This window comes from Pieris rapae, chromosome 2, assembly GCF_905147795.1.
Source record: "Pieris rapae chromosome 2, ilPieRapa1.1, whole genome shotgun sequence".
In the NCBI taxonomy this organism is placed as follows: Eukaryota; Metazoa; Arthropoda; class Insecta; order Lepidoptera; family Pieridae; genus Pieris; species Pieris rapae.
Genome location: NC_059510.1, coordinates 6,616,697 through 6,629,411, shown reverse-complemented (window position 1 = coordinate 6,629,411; position 12,715 = coordinate 6,616,697). Strand labels below are relative to the sequence as shown.

The following is a 12,715-nucleotide window of genomic DNA, read 5'->3' as shown; positions in this document are numbered from 1 at the left end:
TGTTCAAAATCTATGTGTCAATGCGACGTGATATTTTTTAATCTGTTCTACGGCCTCGGATATATTTTTTACAGTCACATTCTTTAGCGCTCTAATAAGAGCAATATATTTTGAAAATATTTATGACATTACAGCATAATAACGACATTCTACGTTATTTAACCAAGTAAGTTTTGGATAAAACCGGTCTGCATTAAAGGTTTAATAAAATTTCAATTAAGCCTTTTCCTCTAACTGCCTACTAATTAAAATGTGGCGTAACTGGTCACAATTAAAAACCAAATTAAAACTTTTTAATAGATTCTAATTTTAAAATTCTCATTCCATCCACGTGTTCTAATTTCAAAATTAGTTTGATTTCAATTTTGATCGCGAACTAATTAATGTCACCCGTCATCAAGCGATATGACGAGTCAATATTTGGGAACGCTTTGAAGTAGCAATGCAAATAAACGCGGGAAAGGCGACAGCGCCATATTGCTACCTTATTTTCATACAATTATGTTATGTAGCACAAAAGAGATATTGTACGAAATATAGAAGGTATGTATGAACTTCCTCGTATTTAAGTGAATTTAGTATGTCTTTTAAATAGTAATGGAAGCAACAAAAATAATTACTAGAATATAAATTTAAATGAATTATAGAAAAAGTTCTATATACTTACCTATAAGATATCTATGAAATTAATTTATTAAAAACAATTATGCAAAGATACAATCAACTGAAGTTGTCATAAAAATGAAAACCCATAAAAACATAAAAGTTGCCAGTTTGTCGATCAAATTAGATTTTATGGCGATCATTTTTACTTATAACGACACAAATTGTCTTTGGCCTTAATAGACACTCATAGACACAGGAATGCCAGTCAATTATCTGTGGCAAATTGAAAGCATTTTTTTATTAAGCTCATGTCCCTTTGATAACATTTTGTGACTAGGAATTTAATTTTCCCTGATGTTACATAAATATGTATTGAAGCTAGAAAGCAAAATATGAAAATTCGTACAAAAGTTTATTATGAAGCGAAATGTAATATTTTTACGGGTACTCGCTCAATCATCTTTTTTGTAGCTACATAATAATCCTCGAAAACTGTGACTTTTTGCTACAGTATAAGCCATAAGGTATCTTTCCTAAGAACTATGGCTTTGTAAAAATACTCCGGCCTTAACAAGAATAAAGAATAATATGGAATAGATCAAACAGGTAAATTTATATAGGTAAGTACATCATGATTATGCGTACCACGAACCTTTTTTGGCTGTTCCGTACGCTTGTTTTTCCTCCCACATAAAGTATAATAATGTACTTGCCTATAACCAAGCAATTCGATAAGTGAAACTTTTGAGTTTAGTACGCAAAGAGTCTTAACTACAGTAACGGTTCAACGATTTTTAAGGTGAAATTTCAGGATGGAAATGCGACGTGAAACTAGTGTCGCGAAAGGGCCTGTGTAGTGTGGACGTGTGTATTTTGATGCCACTACACGATGCCACGATGCCTGAATTCATATGATAAAGACTTAAAACTGGAAGTAGTAGCGAAAAAAACGCAGCATGATTTGAAGTTTAAAATTAAATTATTTTTACTCATTCGAAAATAGTTTTTATAGCTAATTAATAGATTTACTACATTGCACCGAAATGCACTCTTGTATCATGTCCTCGAATCCACCAACGTCTTTTTCCTTAACAGTCCAGTTAATAGTCTTTTTTTATATAGAGATTCATCTCTTTAGCAGCATTGAATATAGAATAATATTGCTTTGATGCTGCTGGGGCCATGGTTACTGCGATACTGTGGATTTCACGACACTAATTATTTTACGAAATCACTTTCGCATATATCGAAACTACTTTCGTGAAACTGATATCACTTGCCTGCCACTAATTTCTTAATGGAATTCCGGCTTTAGAGTACGTAATTATCTGTATGTCTTAATGTCACTTGTGTTTAGTAAAGCGTTATCTTCTACAGAATATATAATGAAAAATATTATCAAAGTCATAAGTATATATCTGTTTTTATTAAAAACATAAAGCAATGAAAGGTTATATACAAATGTAATAACTAATTTGCTATGCCTCGAGGCTTAGACTTTGTGACATGACCTCATGAATATCTAGTAGCTATAGACTAAACGACTTTACAAATCGTTGCAAGTGAACACAGTATTTCTACAGAATTCAATTAAAGTCTATATTGCAACGTCTAAGAACTTGTGCACCTGGACCTTCGAAATGAATTCTAAAGAATTATATTATCTTTGGGTGAAAGAAAAGTGTATTTTTTGATTATTTTAATTACATACTTAAATAATTTCAAATATAGATATGTACTAACAAAATATTTCTGTTATCATATGCTTTTAATTTTGCAATTTTCTGTCGTTATTATTTCGTGAAGTAACAGAACTCAAAGATTAAACACTTAAACCTTAGATTAATCTGATAGAATCCGAATACTACTTTCAACATAGTATAAGGTATGGAATTTAATGTGAAAGGTGCTTTCGCTGGCAGGGGTGAAATTGAATTTGTTCGCGCAGTTAATGCTTTAACGTACCTCAAAACGTGAAGAAGTCATATATAATTTTATTTATTAGATGTTTATAAATAAAATGTCAGGAATTGTATTATATACATCACACAGTATTCAGTCAGTCGGTGTTTGAAAGCTAATATTAATCAAGCATAACTCTCTAGCATCGAGAGTGTCCATGGGCGGCGGTATCAGTTAACATCAGCTGAGCCTGCCAGTTTGACCCCTGTTCTATAAAAAAATAACACGTACACGTTGTAAACTCTAGTTAAATATCATAAATAGTCTAAAAGTGTCAAGAACATTTCATAAACAAAAAAAAGTTCTATTTGTAACTTTTTTACAGCTGTAAAAATGCCAGTATTGCATTGTTGACTTCAAATACTTGCTACGACATCTACGAGAGTGTCTACGAGGCTACGAATATCGCTGCAAACAATGATGGTTTTTTTTTGTGTTTATATGGTTAGGACCGACTAGAACCGAAATATGCCGTTTCACGATAGAATGCAAGTTGCAAGCAAAATAATCCTTATAATTAGTCCTTTTCGATACCGTTATTCAATGCATACATTCTGAATCTATTTATGTACGACAAGCAATATTTCAATATCTGATACAGATCCGATTATTGACTGATGGTGCAGATCACAGTGACAGACCCTTCGATTTGACCTTAACAGTGACGATCACGATTCACGGTCAATTGAGTCGTAGTCAAATCATTTTATAAGTTATATTAAAATTATTTAATTAATGAAATAAAAAGATGTTTTTCTTCATAACATTCGTTTCATTACCAAAATCATCATAATGTTTACAATAAATATTTTATTGGAAAACTCAAATCAAGAGCAAATTGTGTTTATTTGAAAAATAATTTATGGCCAGCGCGTCTCCTTTGTTGGGCTCAGGCCTCCAGACCTCTAAACCGGGCATTGATTATCTTTTGATAATAATCAATCTTAAAGTAATCATTTAACACTCTTTCCTTCTACTGCCATTTGACTCTTTGGTCTGCTTGTACAGGCACTTATCGGTGCAGTCCTCACTCCTAGTCTCGCAGAAGACTAAAAAAAAACTAAACTAACTAAAAACTTTTCGTGGGAAAAGCCCATTTCCGGCACAGGTACGCTCGTTAAAACAGCCCGAGCTGAGCTGTCAAGGCCCATCAGACCATCAGCGAGAATCTATTACAAGAAAATGCAGTCTCAGTTCGATTGAGAACACGAACCAAGCAGAAGCCTTTACGTACGAACAAAGGAGACTCTAAAGTCTGATGCTAACAAACTAATTTATGAACTTAGCAACGCGGACAAAACGTTTTCAATAGTTTACCTGTGCTATTTTTGTTCATAATCAGGTTGTGCTTCGCTTTTGCTATAGTTTTCCTTGCTTTTTGTACGTCTCTTTTTACTTTTTTTGTCTAACCTCTCATTCCGTTCTGCATATCGTAGAAATACTGCATAATGTTATAACGCACACAAGCTGTATATTTATGTAACCCTATATATGTTTTTCAATTTAAAAAAATCTTAACCAGCGGTGAGGAACGTAAAAGAACAAACAAAAAACCGAGAAACAACATCGAAGAGAAATCGTAGATTCGTCTATAAGCCTAGACTAGAAATAAACAAACTATTTATCTCAGTATCATTAGCATTTGCTGCAATTATCCTGTTTTGAGCGAATTCACAGAATCACAAAATTACCATTCGAATACCAAAAACATAGCAATATAATTCAGAGCTCCGTTAACTTCAAATCCGCTAGACCATGTAAAGCTTTACCGAACTTCGTTGTATGTTTGTGAAAAAAGCAACATTACTGGTCACTGAACTGAGAAAATTTGTACTTAAACTGCAAGGATAAAGTATTGTACTATCATAATATTTTTTGTATGAAGTCCTGTAAGTCCCAATAAACTGACTGACTGATAACTCTTTAATCAGTAAGCTGATTATCTTATATATTCAGGCTTAGATATTGTCATATACTACTTATGATATCCAGAAAGTATATGACAATATCAGAAACAGGACTAGCAGTCCCGTATTACTAAATCATATTTTATTGATGTTTATTTTTTTTAAGTGCTTCTATATATTATATGCATTGGTGTTGTTACTCTGTAATCTTTTGACTTGTTATTTGTGTTGTGTAACTGTTAATAGTCTGTGAAAATAAATAAATTAAGGTATATAAATGTGTGCAGTATCTTTAGAAGTTACAGAAATAAAGATTCTACAACCATAATACGTCACACTTAACGCTTCGCCTCGTCTCTGAATCTAAAGGTAATTCCGATTATCACACGATGTTTTTCCTTACGATCAAGTTAACTGTGCATGTAGAAAGTAAAACGTATTGGTGCACAGTCGGGTCTTAATCTCAGACAATTTATATTGATCTCAGAGCTCAGTATTACGTGTGATGAATATATTGTGTAGTCTTCTTCTATGGGTGATCTCTAATAGCAACGATGGCGGAACGTTGTGAAGCGATACATAGCGATGACGACCACTGTCAAGGGTGTACCGGATAAGAAGAAGAAGTCTTTTGCAATGGAATATCCTAATGCAAACCGTCAGAATATATTTTGGCATGACTGAGGGTCAAAAACCAAACGCAGACACAGCGCACGCTTTAATAATTAACTATTTAGCCACACTCAGAACCAGAATACAGACCCATCTTTATACAAAAAAAAATATTTTTATTTTAAATTTATTTTATTTTATTTAATAAAAAAAATATTATTAATAAATTGAAGTTTTTATTATTAATATAAATATTAATTGAATCTCAGCTTAATTCAGTCCTATACTCAATTGATAATAAAATATCTAAAACAAAATAAAGCTAATAAATCTTAAAAGCAGACATTGTGAGCCGAATTAAAAAGACAGTGATAAGGGTCCGTAAACAATCGATACGTAAGCCAAAAAACTGATGCAAGATTGTAAAGATCTGGCAAAGTCAATCTTCTAAAACCAGAGAAACCTTCATCGGGGAATCTGAATTGGAATATTTTTATAAACACTATTGGTGTAGGATGCATATGAAATATTGATAATTTTGTAAGTATTAATGTCTTTATTGCCATGGTCATAAATTTAATAACGAACTAAGTTTAAGAGATTGGCCAATAACACGAGAATTAATTTCATTCTATGAATTGTACCAGTCAAAAAATAATAAATTAAACATGAATGCATATTAAAAGACCAAGAAGAGACTTAGAGAACATGTTTCGTCCCGATATCAATCTACGTATGTAGCAATGCTACGTCGTCATCGGATTAAATATGTAATTTTCATCTCAAACAATGTAGCAATTACGATTATTTAACCCACTTTATACAACTATGTTTCTTTGTCTCGAAAGGAACAAGATTGTCCTTTATCGATTTAATTTATTTTATGAACATTTCAATTTAAATATCTCTGCATAAATGTTTTGTTTAGAGGCGTTTATCCCAGCTTATAGAAAGGATCCGCGGGATTTACAAGCACACTATTCTAAGCACGTTTCAGGCCCTTCTACATATTGTATAGCCAAGCTGTTAGGTAATACATAGAAGTTATTTATATCTTATCTCTCATAAGTGAAATATGTTTACTAGTGTGTTTAGTTTCAATAAATGCTTACAATGATGCAGTTTAGTATAAAATATTAAAATGAAGCATAGTTTATTGACATTTACAATTGATTTTATAACGTGAACAAAGATATAGTCGGAATTTTTTGTAATTTCCGTAAATAAGTTTAGTACTGAACTGACGAATGAAACGACTTTTCGGGGTAGCTTTCAATAATAGATCATATCACTGGTGTTATTACTGGTGTCGCCACATGTTAGATAAATGGCGGTGACTCAAAGGCTGTATTTGACATCGTCACAGGTGATGAATCCAAAAGACAATCAGCTCAATGGGTGTTTCTTTTCGAGGATGGGCCAACTAAGGTAAAGAAAACGAAAGTAGTCAAGAAAAAAATATGTTTGCCTCATTCTTTGGTTGGAAAGGACATTTCGCGACAGTCCTGTTAGAAGATGGAATAACAGTTCCTGCAGTCTGGTTTCTTAGTCGCTGTTTGCCTGTTGTCTTGGAAAAAAATTGACAGCAGCGCCCTCGACGCAGGTTCCTCCTTTATCACGAGAAAGCTACAGCACACTCCGCAAATATGCTGCTGAATATTTGACTATGGCAGGTATAGAGATAATAAGTCATCCGCCAAACAGTCCTGACTTGGCGCCCTGCGACTTTCATTAATTCCCAAGAACTAAATATAAAGTTTGAGGGATTCGCATTACGATACCTGAAGATGCGGTGAAAGCGTACGAAAATGCCATTAAAGAGATCCCTAAGGAAGTATGGGCCAACTGCTTTTCTCAGCGCTTTCATTGAATTCATCGATTTGTAGAGAGGAACGGAGATTACTTCGAAAAACAATAAAAGAAATGGCAACTTTCTACATTAAGCCGTTTTTCATTTTCTAAACATTTTCAATGTAATTTATACCTAGGTAAGGTATAAATAAAGCATATTGTCAATATTAACATGCACAGGAATTGTTTTAACTCAGATACAGTCAGACTTCTTAATAGTAGCTTAATAGCACTTATAATATACAGTTATTATCATGAACTCAAAATAGATCCGAGAGTAGGATACAGAATTATTGCTATTAAAATTTATTTAACGTAGGTTAGTTTATGGTTCATTTCTGTATAATTAATTTACAAAATTTTCTTTTTTTTAAGTTAATAGTAACGAAATAAAATCTCCTTATTTCAATCGAATAGTCCTAGGCATTGTTAGTTGGGTTGTGATCTGTAGTATTCAGTACAATTATTTGTAAAATGAATTGTAATTCAACAATATGTACAAGTTACTTTCACAACTGAATATAATGTTTTAATCTGATAAAGTCTACCCCTAACGTTTAGCGAACCCTTGTGAATATCACTTAATATCCTCCCAGTAAATGAAATCTTTCAACTCAGTTTAATTTAACTCTTAATAAGTAGGTACGGTTTAAAGGTGTTTTAGCTTGTAATATTGTCATTGTTCTGGTAAAAAAGTGAAACGCATAATTTATTTTAAGCTTCCGTTAGATAAATTACTAATGTCATATCGTCGTTTCATAAATATATAGACTGTATCTAAACAAAATCGCTTTAAATATTAATAAACCGATCAAAAAGTTTGTGAAATCAGTATGTAAATAACATTGTAGTACGTACATTTCGTGATGTTTTTGTTAAGATTTATTTTTTTAAACTAATTGTATTGTAACTATTCCATGTGCGTATATACTATATATCCGTAATTATACGTAAGTAATAAAATAGGAGTTGTAGAGAACTTTATGACCTTTTATACCTATTGACTTTTATAAGGGCCTTAATAAAATGTTAGATGTAGAATAATCCCAGTAAAGTTATACTTATTGGAGGATTTTATGAGCTACGGGAAAATGGAGTCCAATTAGGTATATTTCACCTTGATTGTATCGCGCCTCGCCGACAAAAGATATATATTGTATTGCGTAAGAAATTATAATATATACATTTACAAGCAAAGTTTGGTTGGTATAGGTTATTAGTTGATATATTTAGACTTTCTTTAAACAATGTTTTGGTGTTTATGGCAACGTTAGGTACAATTTGGTTATCGTAACGCTTTTTATAATACTTTTGGGGAATAAATTAAATCTAGTATAGCTAGTACCAGCTTGTATAATCTATCAATCGTATATAATCAAAATTTGTTTTCCTTTCTCGAATAGGCTAGTTTTAGACTCGCTGATATCTTGATATTAGTACTCTAAGATATGACTCGCATGTTTAGTACTGTCAGATCTTTCTAACATTATATCACCTTTAAACAAACTGTCGCCTGAACGAGGTTGGACAAAATATGTAGTATAAAAGTAAAGGTGGTGAAGTCAAAAAAGGTTCCCTATAAGTGACCTACTTTGTTTTAGTTTAAGCTGACTAGTCAATTGAGTTTCATCGGAAAACTTAAAAGCACTGTAAGTTTTTGCTTCGTAAGATATTTTCTTAATACGCCGTATCTGTATCTACGACACAATCGAAAGCAAACTTTCTGCATGTAAAAGTCATTGTGAATTGGTTTGCTAATGTTTCAATTCTTTATTGCGAGTTATGTACGAGTATGTGTGTGAACTATATTAATTGCACTCTTTATCATAACTCTAATACTCCGATCACACTCCCTCACGAGAGCCGGCGTACGAGTCTAACCGACAGATTTACGTGCTACGTCATCTGTATCATCGGTGGTCCTGTGGTATTCGAACAACGCCATTTACCAGGTTATAAAATTAAAAAAAAAAGAACAACGCCATCTTCCTATAAGTTCACCAATACAAAGGTGTTTTACGATAGTAATTTATTCCACATTCTAATATAAAAACTAAATTAAAAGTAATAATCTGGTCAAAGAGCTTGTAAACAACAAAATATTCACGAAACGTTTGGTATTCCATTCGGCAGCCTTTTTCCATCAAAGGCTTTGAAGGCATAACGTTTATTTTAACAAAAAAATTAGTTTAAGCGAAATACCAGGCCACTGATTTAACTAGAGACGTATTTTGCGAAAATTTTGGTTGTTGTATAATTCTAAAGTTTTGAACCAAATAATTATTAAAATTTTGCCCGGTCTTTATGAGTAAAAGCCATGACCCATACATAGCGTCTCACTGTGTTACTAGAATTAATAGAATCTATAGTTAATTACCCCCTTGACCAGGTTTCGATAGCAGAAATTGGAAAAGATGTAACTTCGTTTACTGTTTAAAGGTAAAAAAAAATATTTTACGTATATATTATAATGTTTAAAAATGATTAAATCTACAACCATTGTGCAGAAATACCAATATTTTGTATCTTACCACGTCTAGGATTATAAACAAATAACGCCAATCTTATCTTATTAAAGTTAAAGTAATAGTAATAAAGCTCCCTAATAAATCCCTAGCTTTGCGTCTCAAATGAAGCAAAATAAAATCAACAATATCACGATTTAGATAAGACGTGGCTGATTAAACATAATAAATAATTAACATAGGATTGTAAAGGTTGTACTGACATCTGGGTTAGCGGGATAAAGGGATTTTCAAACGTTTAGGTAAATAGTATGTCGTCCCTGGTTTGAACGCATTGTCTTATTTAATTTATGATATTGTCGAAGTATTGTTGAATTATATATCTTGATGACAAAACAAAATAATAATACATATAGCAAAAAACAACCCCTTCTAGTTTCATCTTTTTGTAATTTATCTTTCGTTATTGTATAAATTATTTTAGTTCTCCAGTGTAAGCCTAGTGGCTTTAGCGTGCGACTCTGAGGTAGTAGTTTCCATCCCCGACTGTGCACCAATGGACTTTCTTTCTATGTGCGCATTTAACATTCACTAGGACGGTGAAGAAAACCGGCTTGACCCAAAACGTCGATGGCGTGGCAGGCACAGGAGGCTTATCACCTACTTTCTTAAATAGTCATTACTTGCCTCAATAGATTAGATTGACAAATTACCGTGAAACAGATACAGAAATTTGAGGCTGAACTAAGACGTTGTATCGCCACTGATTTTTCATTTTAGCTCTCCGTATATTATCTAGATAAGATAAGCGCTTCATTATGAATAGATCCATATCTACGCATTCTTGTGCCACCTCTTTGAGGATAAAGAAATAAGAGCTTAGTGATATACACGGAAGTTGACAAGTCTATGGTTTGATAATAGATACCATTGACAATGGTTACCACGCACGTAAGAAGGTTACACGCGTCAACAATTACTTGCCTTTTAGAGAAAATTATGTTTTATGTCCTATTGTGGGGGATTAATAAAATGTTTTCTTAAAATACATACAGATTAGGAGCGTGTACGCACGTTGGCTTATTCGTTCGTGCAGAATATTAACTGGTTTTATATTTGAGATTGTTATTTAAGTAATATTTATGACTTTAGTACTTCGGAATGAGTTTTTCACTTTTGAAAATATATTTATAATATATTTTTCTTCTGATATAAAAATAATGTCTATATTCCAATATTGTGATGTTTTTTTTTATATGGCAGAAGTTGGATTTAAATAGTACGTTTAAATTAAGCTTTCAAATGTTGAATAGTTTTATTTATCTCAATTCGAATGTAATGTCACTTTTATTTACATTTATAAGTATACGAGTGTGTTTTACGTCCATTCTATAGTAGAAATAATATTATAATATTATTTCTACATTCTTCTACATCAAAGCCCACCAAAAATAAATTAAGCGTCATAATTAAAGAAAACAAACTGAAAATAGCTTTCGATTACTCAGAGTAAATTGATTTGAACTAATAAAATATCTTCTGTTTCGTTTTTTGCTTAATATCATTATTCCGGATATTGACCTTATATCAAAAATAAACACTTATAATATTTTACTTGAAACTGACATAAAGTTATAACTTTTGCCATTTAAAAAAAAACACATAACATCTACATTTAGCATAAAACATATTTTTAATAAGACTTTTTCATTTAAACGCATTAACTGTATTTCAAGGATTGTTACTATATAAATTTATTTCAATAATGAATTCAAAATATGTACCTATTACATTATTTTACTGAAATATGTACTTCTAATGAGTAAGTACTTAGCATAACGTTACCCAATATGTAGGCATAAACAAACCTTTAAAGCGTCCAACTGTTTAATAATCACCTCAAGGTTTAAACCTTTTTAACTTAAAAAGACACTGAAACGTCACAAAAATAATTTTTTCATAGACCAACTTTGCGCGGGAAAAAACATGTCACGAAATGTCACTGAATTGTGGCGCGATCGAGTGGCTCGCCTTGAGTCTATAGTTCGACTGTTGTCTTTGTCATCTGTGAAGCGCCCGCAGGCGCGTAGCATCTCCCATCTCTATCCAGGATTAATAGCGAGACTTTTAATACGGCACACTAGATTATGGTACGTGGGTACTAACCTAACTGCACAAATGTAATGTTTTTATTGTAAGGTAAAAAAAATCACATAGTATATAGTATATACTGTTACAACCACCTTAATTGAAAAAAGAGCTCCCTTATATAAAAATATAATTATTTCACAATTCTAAGTGACTTTTATAGTACTTATTTAATAGCATTTGTTAAAAAATGATGAAATTTTCTAAAAACCTGAAGAATCTAATATTAAAACGCTGTTATTCTCTTAAATCGGTTTAAATTTCTTATTGTTCTATGTTTTCAGCTAAACCACTGTCAGTTGTAGCCCTTATTTAATGGACACTTATCCACGGATGCGTAAAGCTTAATCACCAATTTTAGGAAATCAATAGCAATAACAACAGATTAACTACATCTTCAGATACCCAAAGTGTATATTAATAAAGAGTACAGACACCTATATTTTTGTTTCAGCATTATTAAAAAATATCGTTAAGTCAGGATATAGAACGTTTACCGTTCTAGGCTTATTTTTTTGTATGTATATAGACCTACATAGTTGTAATATAACATGAGACGCTGAAATATCAAAAATAATAATAATAATAACTTTTACAGTCTCCTATAAAAGTTATTATTATTATTGATATAAAGAATGCGATAAAAACCAATAAAAATCATTCAAATAAAACCAAAATCTTTATAAGCAGATGTAATATAGAATAAAGCATTTATTTTAATTATTAAAGATCCTTGTTTCCTGTTTCTTACTCTCATCTCACAGAGTTTAGTATCGTAATTTAAAATAATCACTTCTTTTATGCCACATTTAGACAGATTAAGAAAGGTAAATGGATCTTCGCCTTAAGATAAAAAGCCTTTTAAACATTCGTAGAATAAAGAAAAAAATAAAATACACTTATTTTTGTCGCTCTGTATACTAAAAATCTCTACGTTTAACCGTACAGAAAAATGGCGTTCTTATCATACACGTTAAAAAATGCACCTTCCCCTACATTCATAGTAAAGATATAAAATTATTATATCATGGTCATGGTCCTCATAAAAGGACGCACGATTGTTACCTTTTTGGATGACATTAATAGACAATGAAGCGCTCACGCGACAATGATACCCGTATACCATTGTTAAATATTACTTATCACATGAAATGTCATATGAAT

The 12,715-nt window shown here is 31.8% G+C and overlaps 1 protein-coding gene across 2 annotated transcripts in view; it reads right to left on the bottom strand.

Annotated features, from left to right (window-relative positions):
- LOC110997273 (soluble guanylate cyclase 88E) overlaps window positions 1-11,439 on the bottom strand; it is a 35,346-nt gene extending 23,907 nt beyond the window's left edge. For both annotated transcript variants that reach the window (XM_022265343.2, XM_045634380.1), the window contains exon 1: window positions 11,272-11,439. The gene's annotated coding sequence lies outside the window, so the exon portion shown is untranslated. The remainder of the gene's footprint in view (window positions 1-11,271) is intronic.
- Window positions 11,440-12,715: the final 1,276 nt, after the last annotated feature.